Source organism: Vanessa atalanta, chromosome 6 (genome assembly GCF_905147765.1).
Source record: "Vanessa atalanta chromosome 6, ilVanAtal1.2, whole genome shotgun sequence".
Lineage (NCBI taxonomy): Eukaryota > Metazoa > Arthropoda > Insecta > Lepidoptera > Nymphalidae > Vanessa > Vanessa atalanta.
In genome coordinates, this window is record NC_061876.1 from 8,013,652 (window position 1) to 8,031,087 (window position 17,436).

General features: G+C 30.0%; 1 protein-coding gene across 1 annotated transcript in view; it reads right to left on the minus strand.

The window, feature by feature from the left end:
• Window positions 1–6,734, minus strand: part of LOC125064633 (potassium voltage-gated channel subfamily H member 8-like) — a 66,612-nt gene extending 59,878 nt beyond the window's left edge. Inside the window, exon 1 of the mRNA XM_047671785.1 lies at window positions 6,522–6,734. The gene's annotated coding sequence lies outside the window, so the exon portion shown is untranslated. The remainder of the gene's footprint in view (window positions 1–6,521) is intronic.
• Between the last annotated feature and the right edge of the window lie 10,702 nt (window positions 6,735–17,436).

The window sequence follows — 17,436 nt, forward strand, 5'->3', positions numbered from 1 at the left end:
TATATATATATATACACATAACAGAACCGCACTGGCCGACACACCATTTTACCGAAAATATTGCATTAATAGTAAATTAGAGATCAAAGTTATTATCAATGACAATGCTTCAATTACGAAAAAATATTAAGTTCATCTTATGTAATTAATGTAAAAGATTATATTATATAATTTAACCTGCCACGATACGTGCACCTATTTCATATTATTGTTGAAAAGTTAAGATATTAAAAAGATAAATTTAAAAAATGTACGACTTAATGTATGCACATGTGAGCAGCTGCTTAAGCGGCATTATGCTGGCCGTCGTCAGTCGTATAATATACAAAATTGCGAAAAGGCATCTCTGTACACGGGATTATCTATACATATAACATAATTGAAGTGTCTGTTTGTAATATTAAAAAAAATACTAAATGCATACACGGTATATATACCAATTTTTTTTTTTTACCAAAAACATTTTTTTCAACTTTTGTCTGTCTGTCTATTTGTTCTGGCTAATCTCTGGAACGGATAGACCGATTTTGATAGGACTTTCACTGGCAGAAAGCTGATGTTAGCTTAGGCTACAAAAATAACTTTTTTGTTAAATTCAAACGCGTACGATGTCGCGGGCACGAAGTAGCTAGTTCGTAATAAAATTTTGCCATCCGGTGCTCTTGCTACCATCATGTGCACGAAGCTTTAGATTTTATAAATAAACCAATTAAAATGCATGTATATTTTTACATTCCATTTTATGCAGGTTTATTTTACAAATGGTTTAAATAACATCAAACCAATTCAATTCAAACAATTTAAATCTGTGTCACAAACGAATGCAAAAACAAAACCGTTTCGAATTGAAAAGCTTCGGCGTGGCGTTAATGCACCGAGATACCCGTTAAACTGTAAATTTGTTAAGAGTTCGTAGGCATTACTCGTTGATGTAATTTATTTAGGAAACTGTATAGATTTTTATTTCGTATCTCCATTATAACCAGATCCTGATTCGTAAATCGGATGTATTAAACGCAACTGTACAATATCACGCATTATCAACTGTAAGCCCGCCACTTCAAACATAAACATTATTGTTAAACTACGACTAAACAAAAATAAATATACGTACGTACTACTGGGTATGTATTTTTTTATTCATTTTGTTATATTAATGAAATTACTTTGTGGGTGGGTATATTTATGTATATAGGTAGTAGATACCTATATGGACATATTTTTTTTTTACTTTTTTACACCAAAAATTTCGTTATTTACATAGTTATATATAAAAATATTTAACGGAAACAAATTGTGTTGAAATGTATATTTTACTTCTAAGTTTTAATGAAATTTGCGACGAAAAATTTAATCAACTCGGCCTTATTAAATATTTCGTTTACAAGTTTAGTTTCTTAATAATGAAAAATATTAGTACACTTATATCCAAAATACCATTTTATTATAGATTTATTAAAGTTGATAAATCAAAACAATTTATTTTTTTATAAATTATTCAAAACGGGTCGTTTTGAATAATTTACAAAAAAATAAATTGCCAAAAAAAAAATAATGCCGCCGATTGAAAGCATTAATTCCACAAACATTCATGCAATTGAAAACAACAACTTTACAAAATTTAAACTTAATCGGAACGGAAAATCGGAACAACCATGAACTAATAGAATATATGCAAAAAAAATAATTTGTACATAATATGTATGTACATGTACATATTTCATAACGCATACTCTCATGACCAAAGTTTTCGACTCAAAATCTGAGACACTACTACCAGTTACCTTCCAGTTAACCAATTCTCCATTCGGGATCCGATTAGCAGGACTCTCCTGTATTCCTAATCTTTTATCTTCTCTACGTAAATAATGAGGTAGTTTGGCTTTACCTTTACTTCGTATATATGCTACTAATAATGTTTTACTACTTTTGATAAAAATAAACAATAACCGACAGTTTTAAAAAGGAAATTACAAAGTGACATTGTTCTGTTTTGTTTAAGAGGTATATTAAAAATTGAGGGATGTTAAAAATATGCATGCACTCAAAAAAAAAACAATTTAAAGAATAAACACCTTGATTGGGCGTTACCATTAAATATACCCTACGCATCTCATACCCTGTAGGCTGTGTATTTGCGGGGAAAAGTGTCAAAAGTTTGTCCCGCAATGAGGCAACAGAGGGCATTGCGAATACGCGCAATATTTATGTAAAAAAATCGTTAAAAACATATATTTCAAAAATAATCCAAAGGGTCCTCTGCTTTTGTATTATTAAGTATGCTAGAGTCAATAAAATAATCTTGTGATTAATAAATTAAGATAAAAAATCGAATAATTAATTACGTAATCAGAGGGTATGTAGCCTATTTATTTTTATTGCTTATAATATTGTTCTTAAAATGTAGTGAAATGCTTTAAACATTATGAATTAACATACATTCTTTTTTAATGTTTTCGATCGAATACCGAAAAAAAAAGGTTTTAATGAAACTTAAATAAGAGCACTTTACGTATATTCACTTAAAGTAAATAAGTGTTTTAACCGTATTGTAAACAAAATGTGGGCAAACGCTTTACCTGTACCTTTGTTATTGTATAAATTTATTCTCATGCTAGTTATTATTTTCTGAAGCTTCATATTTAAAACTTAACAAAATTATAAGTAGGTTATATATTTCATATTTTAAATCAAGCCATGTGATGTGTGTGATACAGTACACCTAATGGACTGTGTTGGAAGCTGGCTACATGATAGGTAGGATTAAAGGAACCTCATTCGACATTATCAAACGACCTAATTAACTCGTTGTCCTTTGTGAAGCGTAGTAGCTCTCTGTTTACACGAAGGTAGATTATCTTGTCCATTACACGTGCCTACATTGGCTGCAGTTACAAAATAAGTGACTATGCAGTAACTACATACAGCGATGTAATCAGAAAAATAAGCTAAACTATTAACCAAACATAAAGAAAATATTAATGCTAAAGTTAAATTTATATAACATATTGAATACTTACCTACGTCATCTCTTATATAAATCATATTTTGTTATTAATTGTTATTATTTCACTCATTGTATATGTTAGTACATGAACGTGTAGAAAATTATTTTACGTTTTTTTTTCAATATTTATTATAACGCAAGAAAATTAATTTATATTGTTCAAAAGGAACAGTTCCATAGATGTGCAGAAAAAAAAATGAATCGTACGATTCCTAAAATGAAATGTCCAATTACATATTTACAGACATATATAGTCCAGTATTATATTTTTTTCCCAATAAATTTTATAGGGTGTCATAAAAATTGATATTACATATTAGCAGACACAGTATGTTATAATAATATAATAAAAAAAAAAAAAACAATTATTAGTAGGTATAACATAAGCAATTATGTAAACTCGAACAATGTAAGTATAGATTGCAATTCCCTGCATATCTAACGAGATTGTATCTTAAATGTAATCGTATTTACTATCTAGCTTGACGACTACAAATTTATTTTTCAATATATCTTCAATTAACGCGCAAGTATAGCCCGAAAAATTGGTAAATTAGCTTGTTTTAGTCCTAACGAATTTTTTTATTGTGTTTTTTTTTTGCTTTTAATTGTGTAAATATTTATAAAATACTTATTAAATTTTCGAAGGAGTAAATAAGGTTATATATTAAATCGAGTCGAGGGAACGGAGAAATTATAAGGCCTAGGCTAATATATTTATTAAAATATGTGAACACGTTTCCTTTATATATGAATACGAACATAGAATGCATTCAAAAATCGAAGTCATATAAAATAAAACAGATAAACTTTATACAATAAACCTAACATTAAAAATAGTCTTACGATGACCGTAAATCTCATCCGTTGACCCTGTGGCTATTTCCACTGTCCTGAGTCTAAGAAATAATGATTTACTTGTTTCACCTACCAACCCTACCGTAAATATTTTTTCAGAGCGTGTAGTGTAATGTAAATAAATATTTGCCGTCTACCACGCTGGTTTATGATTGTGGTATTTTGGTGAAAGTATTTTCGTGTCGGAAACTTGTGTTCAAACACCGTAATACATTTGCTTAATTTAATAAGATAAATGATTATTGAGAGATTTAAATCAATGATGGAATCCTTTAGTTATAGCTGTTAGTTTACCTGTCGCAAATATAAGTTTGCAAGAATTTCCTTCAAAAATAATCTTAGTACCTACATTATTTCAACCTAGCAGATCACTTGTTAACAAATATAATAATAAATAAGGCATATATTATGGCATGGGGGTCATATATTATTTGTTGACTTTCAAACAGGATATATTACATATATAATTCTAGTGCAGTTTCTAGCCGGTTCTTCTAGGTAGAATTTACATTCCGAACTGGTGGTTGCTTTATTACTTTTAATATTGTTCTAAAAAAATATGATTCATCAGATCTTGTAAAAGCCTACTTGAATAAAGTATATTTTGATTGATTGCTTGACTCTTTCAATAAATTTGCACTCGTGCCTCTACACACCGTGTAAGAGGCGAATAGATAACAATGTTTCGTGTTGTTTGTATTACGTTTGCTACAGAGTACAGAGCGCTTCAATCTGCGCGATCTGACACCGACTAACAAACTATTTTATAATATATAATTTGAGATTGATAAAGCGACCGCCGTCATAATTTCAAGTAATATTAAAGTGTAGGTTCTTTAGAGTATAATAGCTCAATTACTATAATTGTAAAATGTATAAAGAGATTTAAAAAATTTAATGATAACCTAAATAGGTACGCTAAGTTTTTAATTATGAAATTGTCTCATTTTTCTCATCGGATTAATTATTACGATAATTTTGCAAAGTGACTCGTTTATCTGATAATGGTCTTGATAATTGTGATGAATCAGTGTAAAAGTAGTTTTTGTGTTTCATTTTTAGTGAATCAAGAATTTTTAATTCTTAAACTGTTCCTATACATTATATTAAAATAAAATTTGTATTTGGTTGAACATAAGGTAGGTAATACTTAAAAATATAATATATTTATACTTTTAAAGTATTTAAAATTGAATAAAAATATTATACATTTTTAGGGAAAAATTAATAAATTGTTTGGTCACATATATAAGTCTGAGTATACGTCTTTGTTTTCGTCTTATTACATCCAAGTCTTATAAACAAATTGCAAGCGCTTTATATGAATGTGAATTATATATTACGTGATATTTTCTGACCTAGTTATCTGAAGGTAAGCCCGTAAGTTTACGTGAAACGTTTATTCAGCGCGGCGCCAGGAGATTACTTGTTCTGTCGCTGTAGGAAATCAAAACTGGCATAGCCGAGGGTGCACACGTAGGATGCACTCAACGAGTGCGCGGCGTGGCGGGAAGGATCGATCTAGCGGCCCGGTCGGCCATCGGACCCCTGCCGACAGCTACCGCAAAATCACTTCACTGGACACTTAACTCTTCAGTCATTTTATAACACTTTTATAACTTTAACCGCGCTTGACGTTAAATGTATAAATTGATATTATGATTTTTTTTTTCTATAATAAAATATTTATAATTTTTATAATATATATCAATTCGTTAAGAATCATTTAAGTCCAAGGTTACGCGATATGTTCGACTGTACTAGCACTAATAATATATCTGTATCGATCCGAGATAGCAGATAAAGATAATGGACAGAATGTATGCGATAAGTTTAGTTCTCTAATGACCGAGGTTTGTTCCGTGACTCCCTGTGATGATTGTTTATTAGCATGGAAGATACACTTCATAATCTGAGCTTCGGATTTACTCATAAAAAAGTCTATATGACCACCTGTATTGCTACGATAGCGCGCATGTTTATGGTGAAAAAAAATTCTATCGAAAAGCTAAAAGTATATACGTGTAATACAACAATTATTTTTTTAACCCTAAATGAATATTTATATTTGATCGTAATCACGTAACTATATTGCAGTTATGTTAAGCTATTAAAATTATATTTTGAATATTTAATATAAATTATGTATTCACAATATACAGCACTACACAGAGCGAGTTATAAATCAAAATATGTATATATATTCAAAAAGTATTTAAAAAAATATTATTTTTAAAAATGTAAGCTCATCATGATTATTTTATGTATACTTACGACTCAGCTTGTTGTTTAAATGAATTTTAATATTGTATATTTTATATTATTAAGATTTCGACAGGTTTCAATGTTTATTAATATAGACTAAATTATTATTATAAATATGTACCAGACGAAAACGAGAAATACATTTAAATCCTATATAGCACTACTAGTAATAAATGGAGGAATTATTTTATTAATAAGTACATGTTTAATCACTAGATCAATATAAAATAATTAATTCTTATTACAAAATATTTATAACTTTATTTATAATTTTTTTTATTAAAAAAAAAGAAAAATAATAATTATTAAATTTTAAAGTAAGCCGTCCGAGACTATGTATTGTTAAAATTATATATTTTTTTAGTCATGAAATTAATCACAACACAATTACCTTAACGTAAAATCTTGAGAACAAAGTTACAGATTGAGCGAACTCAATTTATTAAGTACGTAAAAACTTTGGGTGTACATTGTGCATTTTTTAAACACAAGAGTATTAACAAACACGTGCTTTTGTACGGAAGTACGCGCGTTATTTCGCGAACGGCGCGGCTTGCCGGCGCGGGGAGACAGACTGCCTGCGGCCGGGAGCGGCAGGCCGGGAGGGCGGGCGCAACAGATACGCCACAGGTTACCCGGGCCACCTCTTCTTCCCCCGGTCCCCTTGCTCCCTATACGCCAATTTACATCCTCATTATCGTCTGCAGAGTCAGCATCTAAACGTGGTAACGATTGACGTCTCAACATCAAGCGTCTTCGCTACTTTTCTGTTGCATTATCAATTTACCAGTTCTCACCCATTTAATAATTAAAAAAAAAAACAATATAAATAAATAAACAATTAAGAAAATGGAATAACAGTAATAAGTATCACGTATTAAAGAGCTTATTTGATTTCGATATGCGTTACGCTTACAGAAGATTATGTCGAGGATTTTTGTTTAGATATCCTTAGATTCTGAACGAATGTAATATTTTAATATTATCTATGGAATTTTCTTAATAATATATATTACAATGAGTACCAACGGAGGTGAATAGGATCGTGACGAACGTTTAATGTCATTGTTTTAAATCATTAATATAACTTGTAGTTTTTATATAAAAAGTTTAATACAAAATATGTACATGAGGTACATAAACAGATACTCAAAAATATTTGCATTGAATTTAGTTTAATGTATACATTAAAATTTATATAAATTTTATAAAATTGATGATTCTATTCGTATGTTTGAACGCGCTAATCACACAATCTACCTGCCTGAATTGAAAATACATTTTGGGTCGTATAGCCTAAATATTGAAAAAGGTTTTAGATTATACTTTAACGTCATGCCACGACACAGGAAGGAGCAGTCAAATTATTTCTGGTTTGAGGAATAATAAATTAATTTCAACAAATAAATGAATATTTCAAGTTATAGCTGTATAAATAAGGCCACAAAGTTAAGTAAATAGGTAATGTGTTATAGTTTTACAAAAGTTTTCTCCCTAATAGCAATTTTCTTTACATTTAGTTATTTTTCTGCGCTGTTGGGTGTTCATGGAAATCAGTAATAACAGCATAATGCTTTCGAGAAAGCAATATAATTCACTGAAAACGTGATCCGCCTAATACCTATTGTCCAGTCCTTTAGAATATAAGATTTAGAGGCTCGTACTTTTTTAAGATTATTCTGTAAAAAATAAGACAGGTTATAACATTGAATGAATTTGCGTAGTAAGTTGAGTGAGGCTTGTTCGTATTAGTTATTAAAATAACTTAAATATGTACTGGGTATGTTTTTCAGCAAATGTTTAATACTATTGATAAAATTCGACAAGTAGTCATTATTTTATACTTGTGTTAAGACTTACATCATAGCTTCGCCTTGGTAAGTAAAACTAGTACATATTTCCCTGCGTTTTTTCAATTCAACATGCTCTAATCCTTGACCCTTATATGACCACATTGTTAAGGTGTTGTACTAAAAATAAGGATTTGGATGGAATGAATCGACGAGATATGTAATAAACACAATAAATAGAAAACACTGTATTATTTTATTAGGAATCCCTCCGAAATTATTCCATAAAGTAATATAGGTAGTAAACTTTTAAATATACTATTTTCTTTCTTAGTGCACCTTGAAAACAAAAAACGAAGATCACCACCAAATTTCAAGCCTCTGTATCTTACTGTTTTCAATTAGTACTATGATAATGGCAGATGACAGTCCGAACATTGCATTTTACATATAAGATATTGATCCTGTAGAGAAAAATGTAAACAAAATATTTGCTTATTGCCAAAAAAGTCCCCTGCACAGAGTCGGCATAAACTTGATATAACGTATACCAATAATATACCAATAATATTACACAAAAAGGCATAGTATTTTCTATAAAACAAATATCATTTATTCATTGTTTCTATTCCGATTGTCAAAAGTAAAGGTTATTAATTATTGACCCTTTTAGAACCAGTCCATAGAATTATATAGTTAATTATAGGAGTAAGATTCGTGGTAAATAATTCTTGAAGAATTCATTGTACAATGGGTCGCGATGAAAGCCCTCAATAGCGATGATTCATTATGAATTCATCGTGATAAATAGCGTAGTCAGAGTATATTTTGCTTAAACGACTTTTAATGTAATATTGGCAGTTAATCTCTAGGCAATATCAAACCAATGGACTTTATGTGTGGCGTGGACAAATTCGAAATCAGATTGATATAAAGATTTATTTCATCTGTTAATGTATTCACTCTATGAAATGAATTGAATGACTAAGTGTAGAGCAGAGATACATGTTGTTTGTAGTGTGGATGAAAATGATGAAATAAAATGAAAATGTAAATTAAGTACGCGGATATTTTAAATTCAAAAGCAGTTTCCTATGATAATTTAAATCTACATATAAACCTTATATATTAGCTTACTTTGTCTATGTTCGATTATTATTAATATATTTACGGACCGTGCAGGGATTTATTGACCATATATCATATTGAATGATATAATATAATTCAATAGACTTAACAAACCTATTTTTAACTTTTAGGTATTACAACCGACCGTAATACAACATAATGATATTAAATGTCAAGTGCATTATTTTAATATAAAATAATCTATCTACATAAAAAACAGTACATATAATTTGCGGCTTTATATATTACCATTACATAAATCCATTTCTATAAAGCCACCGTATTGTATTAAGAGTATTGACTATTGATTTTCACTTGGAAAACAGTAATGGACCGGAATGAGAGAACGATAAACATTTATACACAATTGAGAATCTCATTTCATTAAAGTTTCATTTTCATATTCAATAATAAGAATAAAAAGACACTACTTATATCTTTTTTCAATTAACATTCTTTCTATTATTTATTATTATTATTCATTAATTAATGCTACAATTATAAGTGCATATTTGTATTTTAATAATAAAATGATAATGAATTATTGCATGTTACGTTAATCGATTAAATATTTTTTGATAATATATCAATTGTTTTAAATCAAACAATTGTGACGTACTTAGATTATTTTAAGAACTACCTACAGCGATAATTTTAAGCCGATTTTAATGTGTATTAATAGGTCAATTATTACTGCTTATCTTGTGCCATTCCATCAATTTATTTATTTAATAAAAAGTATAAAATAAATGGATACCATAATAAAATCAATATAGAGCAAGCGATCAATCTCCCAGAATTGTATAATAATATAGATTATAATACATCAAATAGCACACCCCACGCCTTTTTAAAGCGTTTATTTAGAGTAAAACTAACTCACTGTTTTTCATAGAAAAAGTGTGAAAAATAACTATTATGATGATGGTCAAATGTTTTAACTACTCGAACGTTATTTAAATGAACAACAAGAGCTCTTAGAGTTCTCAGGAATACATTTACGCGACCCGCTATACAATATTTCAGAAAGATCGCATAACACTTTAACCGTTTCACGAGTGCTGAGAAAATACAAAAAATACATTTTATGCAGTAACATTGATTTTAGTTCATTGATTACTGTTTTCACAAAATACTTTCTGAATAAGTCTTTTTAGCGGCGCCATTCAATCAGCGGCCAGAATGACATCCAGCCAATATCTTCCCTTCATAATATAGGGTAATTTCCTTTAGACTGTTCCGAAACTACTACAAAAACATATCTACTAAAAATGTACTGAAAGCTTAATGTTTTATGTAACGAATTCATTATGTTCTTTATTTCGCCATAGAATCCTTTAGAAAGGTACCCGATACCGAGTTATGTGGGATTACTGCGCATAAAACAACTGGCCGTCTTCGGCACGGATTTGAGAGATCCGCTCGTAGCTCGGCAGAGGCCGAACTCTACCGCACTCTACGCTATACATTGTTAAGTACATAGTTAGTAACTAGTAGTACAACATTTTTTTGTTAATAATTCAACTTTCGTTCCTAGAGAGAGCTGCATGGGTTGGTAGAAAGGAGAGATGTGCTTGGTTAAGCAGTGGGACATTACATGCTGTTACTTTACTCTATCGTGGTTGGAGTAACACACACACACACACACACACACACACACACACACACACACACACACACACACACACACACACACACACACACACACAGTTGGAAAATTTTAACTATAAAATCGTTTGACAAGACTAGTGAATTCAGAGAAAAGAATTTTTCTTTTCTAGCACGTGATAAGATAAAAATAATGAGTTTCAACAATTTAATTAATAAATGTAGTTATATCCTAGAATAATATTTGGTTTTATTTCAATCGGTATCAGATAAATGTACATAATAAAATAAATATTTGATTTTATAATTGTGTTGCTTATTTTGTCACACCTGTATAGAAATGTTTTCAAATAATTGTGTCCATTTCGCTTTGAAACGTTTACAATAATTTATCATGCTTTGTAATATCAGGACCTTTAGATGACACTTTACAATTGATAAATTATATAAAAGTCTGAAGTGTATGAGAAGAGATAAAATATAATAATTTCGTTCGTGAAATGATTTATTGTTGGTTTCAATTATTTTGTTTAGGTATTTCGTTAGATAATATTTGTGTACGTACCTATATCACAAGCAAGTAACTATATCACAAAAGAGTTCATAAAATAGCCCTTCACATGTGCGCAGTGGAGAAATAAAAAAAATGTCTTTTTCATTATTGTATATTCTTTATATTTTACATTTGTGACCTTTTTAAATTAAAAGTAAAACCTGGTGATATTAAATATAATTATTTCCACAAAATTTAGGTTTACGTCTCAGATTGTCTCAGATTTAGCGAAACTTATAGTTTATACTAGATATTTTTCGTCAAGTTTGTACAGAAAATACACGGCGATAAACCTGAAATTTATCGGCTGGTTTGCTTTCTAAAATCCGACGCGTCCGGTAATATTTATTTTGATATCATGTTTTTATTGTTGGTTAATCTTTTATTTAAACCCCTAAACTCAGGTTATTATAAGCTAGCCGTTAGCGAGCCTATTGAGACAATTAAAATATAGTTTTGTCTTTGTTTTATGACGAATACTTAAAACACAATAAATATAAAATAAAAAAACTATTTTAAATGTGACACAACTAGACGTTTACAAAAAAAATAGTCATATTTTGTATCATCTAACTTCTTAGAGTAAATGCCATCTCATCCTTACTCGTAGAAATGAGTAATTGACTGGGACACTAACTGAGAGAGTACACCACGGAATCTAACATGCGTCTTTGTTCCTGTTTTTACACTGGCTCACTTCCCATTTAAGCCGGAACATATCAATATAAAGTCATGATGTTTGGCGGTAAGTGAACAGTTTCAGTTTGGTATATAAGTGTTAAAATATTGCCCAAACATGTAAGTAGTCAGACTAATAATACTCCTCAAACCGCTCTATATTGCGCGGCTTGATGCACTTTAACTAATGTTCCTAAAATATACATCACACCACCGGTAGTCATTTATTTTTATATTGTAAAAAAAGTGAGTGGAGGTAGCAAGTCTTACTAGAATATTTTTTATCAGTAGGTACCACCCACGCGTCAGATATCCTACTCAAAAACAGCGCGTACTTAATATAGTTGTGTTCCGGTGTTTACATTCTCAATGTTTTTCACATTTTTCATTATAACATATATATATATAGTTTAAGTAGTTTAAGTTAATAATTATTTAATTTGTAAGTTTTGGAATTAGACTTGTTCAAAATTGAATTAGATTTATCTAAATTGAATTGGTTTGGTTAATTCCATAGATTTGATAATAGTGTAAACTATATTCAAAGTGGTGTAATAATATTATTTTTATTTTGTTCAGAATTTACGGAATTTATGTAATAATCACTCTATTTTTTGTACATTGCGTCTAATTAACTTATTTGTTTTTAAAATACTTTTTATAAAGAATAAGTAGGCGGTAAGGCTAATGGCCTCATGGTAATGGTTTTAAACGACACTGGCTAGCTACGGTATGAATAAGTCGAAATTTTACCAATTGAACAATATATATATATTTTTTATATTTTTTATGAAAAACGTGAGAAATCTACAATTACTGGCATATTTTTTTTGTATCTTTGCAACCATATTCATTTAAAGTAATTTATTATAAAATCCGCAGACCGCAGTCAATGTCTAAATATGTTACAGCCGGAATTACTAATATGCTTCCAAAACAGCGAAACGACTGCACAAACTCAGCCAAATATAAACCCATAAGATGTCTTCAAACTATATATAAATTCATTGCGGGTTGTATCGGTCAGTTTATTTATAGATACATTCATATTAGTTATATAAATGATGAACACCAGGATATGTGCTGGAATTTTAACCAAGGATCGGGATGCAAAGAGGAACTGTTAATACATGCCGTTATTTTAAAGCAAATGTAACATAGACTTACAATTACCAAAATATTTTAATAGTTAAACAATAATGACGCTCAGCAATTACGACTAAATGCTTTGGATAAAAATAGAATTAGTAAGTTTAATAGAACACAATATTGTGTTTCAAAGTGATGATTCAATTAAATTATGGTTTAATCTTGCTCTTAGCCCAAAATACACTACAAATGCTAATACAAGCTTACCATACCGTACCCGGATAGTGATAGTTCAATCTCATCATGTGTTTGACAGTACAGACAATGGAGGAAGTACAATTTGTATTATTATCACACAACGCCAGTCACGTATATCTTTCAATGCTCTATATACGTATTTATTACTGTCAGGCCCGGCAGACCCTACTCACACATAGCGAACTGTCACATATCTATATAGTGTATAGGTACTTATCAAAAACATTAAGGTAATCCCATAGACATTTGCTACTTTAATTAACTATTAAGAAACCAAGTTGTTTGAAACCGGACATTTTGGAAAATATATCATGAATATTAATAAAAATAATGAATATGTAACGCTTACTTATTAGTCGTACATAAAACATAAGTAAATCATTTAATTAAACTTTTAATCATTTAGTTGTAAGGCAGCAAACAAACAACCATGACCAAGTGACATCATACATCAAGTGTTAGTGCTAAGTATAAACTTATCGAAAATAGTTCGATATGTTTTGGTAAGTGGACCACCAATAGACCACCTGATACTAAGTGGTCCCCTTACATCGCTAATGCCATACCAAACTTTAGAACTAGGATGTTATATCCCTTGTGCCTGTTGTTACAATGGCTTTCTAGTACAACTACAATAAGATGGTATTTTATGTATTGTAATTTGTCCACAGACGTGCTGTCCATTGTCTTTGTTTTATTTTTCTTTTATTAGTTTTATAAAATAACAACTTTTGCATACAAGATTAACATAAATCTTTGACAGTTTCAAATTTATATTGACTGAGCTCGCAGTCTTTGAGCTCCGAAGTGGTTCATGAGTGCGTCGTCAAATACGAGCCGATTGCACTGTGCTCGGTCTTGCTTAGTGATGCCATTAGTAAGGAATGACGCTATTATGGTACCTTCAGTGGTTCTACAGGCTTCCATGTGGTGGATCATCATCAAAATCTCTTTCCCTTTAATGACCTCTGATGAGTTATTATTGTATATAGTAGCTTCTGCTTATTCGAGTCTTATACAGATTCAACAAGTATTATTCAATAAGGTGAGTACGTTTATATTGATTTAAATAAACTATGTACGTCAACATCAAAGACGAAAAAACGTAGGTACAAATAAAATCTTCAGAAAGTAATACTTTTCCTCTAAATAATTTAAATTAAATATTTACAAATATGCAATAGATCTACACATTAATTATTTAGTGTGGTTACTTGAAAAAAAAAATGTTTACTATTAGAAGATTTTTTTTTTCAGCTAAAACCATACTGCAGTGGTTTATATTCCATTTGGTTAATTCATGTTTCTCGTAATGTCATTCAAATAATAATATTCATAGTATTTATTATACATCAATAATGTTTTTTTGTCTATTTATTGATAATAATAATGTCAAACATTTCCACCCTACGTAATTTTTTTCTAAGTACGACCTGTGACAATCCTAAAACCAACCTAAAACTCTATTTGCATTACACGTGTTATTTAATTTAATACATAGCTGTAAGTCTGAAGTGACTATATCTATATCTCTGATGTAATATACCTTTACACGTGTTAAACAAATCTCCTGCTCTATACACGTAGTACGTGCAATCCCGTCTAGGAAGTTACGAAACAGTAATCACGCTTTGAAGATGAATGAAATAGTTCTTTACACAGTCAATGCCCATGACCGTTGATCATTACTTATCATCAGGCGCATTTGACCATCAGTCATTTTATATTCATAAAAAAATAATTTTTCTATAATCCATTTTGTTTTGTCTTCATATAAATTACTTTGAAACTTTTTGATGAATGGCTTGTATGTGTGTTACTTTTATATGAGTGAGATTAATAAAATTCTATTAAAAATGACTCACGCAAAAACTGACTGAAGATATGGTAGACAGCTCTAATCTTAATTTATGTCCAACTTTAGTTATCTTTCGTTGATCATGTATACACATACGACTAATTATATTTTTTTATTTCTTATCTTTTTTTTCCTAAAAAGTATGTAATATTCATAGTTTTAATATTGAAAATGGACATGAACTTCTTACGTGATTCAAACGAAATGCATGTCCATATGTTTAGTGTATACTAAATCGGTTGAGATTGTATGATGCTTAATAATGCATTGAAAAAGCTTGTTGGCCAAGAAAAAATTTGAGTAACTTTAATTATACAGTTATCTTAGGGATTACTTTAATTCAAAACTCTAACAGAGTTCTTATTTGGCATCCCTAATAAGTTCACTTAGGTACGGCTGCTTACCCTCGTAGGAAAGTTAAAGTATTTTTTTTGGATATTTTAAAGTAAACTTTTCAGGCATCTTAGTCGTAATCAATTGTTATTATTTTTATCAAATATGCATATTACATATGATAATGATACACATGTTTAATTTATTTTAAGAGTGTAACTCCTTTTTTAATGACTATGTAATATTTTCATTGTATATCTTTGCGTACAAACTTTAGAGAGTGACGCTTTTCATTACGTACAGCTATTGTCGGAGTGACGCCAGTTTCTAAGCAGAGTAAAATAAGCGACCTACACGCTGCACAGTAAACTATACAACATGTACAATCGTATAGTCTACATTATGTGCATTGAAAATTGAGCGTCACAATAGTATCTTACAAGTAATAATACGACGTAAACGATAATATTAAATCTACTGAAATAATTGCGACTGAAAAAAAAACTCTTTAACAGGAGTCAGTTTAATTTTTTTTAATCAGTTTGTTATTTTTTAAATATAACAAATTCATTAAAACCATAATAGACGATAGTGTATTAAACGGGGATTCTCCCTGATTTAACGAAAAACAAAGTAATTTTCAAGTAATAGGTGTCTATTCATAAAAAAGAAAATTTTATCCATTAAGCATATTGCCTCCTCCTCATCTTGGCCGTCGATTAAAAAGGACTGGTATAAGTACATTAGTGGTATATACCATACACGTCCGTATTTTTCTAAGTAATCGTCATCGTCCATAATCATTGGCGCTGTATGAAATATTAACAATTCCTTACATTGCAAAATGCGTCACAAACTTTGTATTGGGAACTTAAATGTTTTCTGACTGTGGCTCAATAACACTTCAAATCAGAACAAAACAATATTAAGTATTACTACGTATATTTGGCGGTAAAATATGTGATGAGCCCAAAGCCCTGTCAAGGTAAGTCCTGGGTACAAACCCTCCAGCTTTATATTATAACAAATTAAATAGTTAAATATAGTTTATTTAATTGTTTATATATTTTGGTGGCCACATAACATTAATAACCATACTTCAACATAACCATCCAAAAAATTACATCAGCATACCTAATTGTTAAAAAGAAATAAAATAGAAAACATTAAAAAAAATTGAGACAAAGCCGATGAACACACTTTGACGATACTGGACGGCTAATTTCATTAACGTGTGCATCAATAAGCTGACCTGATTTTTTATATTTGTTCCGAAGCATCGCGATCAAATCAACATTATCAGTATATTGGTAAGTAGATATCTGTAATAATAGTCTGGTCCTTAGCTGGATTGATCATTCTATAAACAGATGCTTATTTTCGGAAGATTATTTTTTTATCCTTTATAAAATATATTATATTTATTTATTTATAGATTTCACACAACTTAGGTATAAATAGTATAAAACAAGGTCATTTTCTGCCTGTATCTCCACTAACTTCTACCAAACCACTTAACGGATTTTGATGCGGTTTTCAATAATTTTAACCACTTTATGACATGTATTTAACTAGTCCTTATGATTTGGTATCTTTCCTTTTGTATGGCACAGATCTCTTATGATTCCTATTTTTGAAGTCTTCATGTTAGACCTATAAATCATATAAATGAAAAATTATGAAGGGTGTAAATTACGGTCTCCAAGTGAATCCTTCCAAGTCACAAGCGTCTATTTTTGATAGTCTTTAGCTTCTTTCATGAGGGTCAACAAAAGTCTACCTCCAAAAGTCCAAACCCACCTGCAAGAAATTGTTAAAAATCTCGGACGACTTCTTGATAGTTCCTTTTCCTGGGTACCTCAGGTTGCAGAAATGAGCCATAAGACTTATGCCGTCATTGGTTATTTAAGGCGATAGTAGACTTTTGTACTGCCTTTCATGGCTAAGATCAGCTTAGTCAATTCTTGCCTATTTCCCAGTATCAGTGTCAGCGTGCCAATCAGAGGTCGAA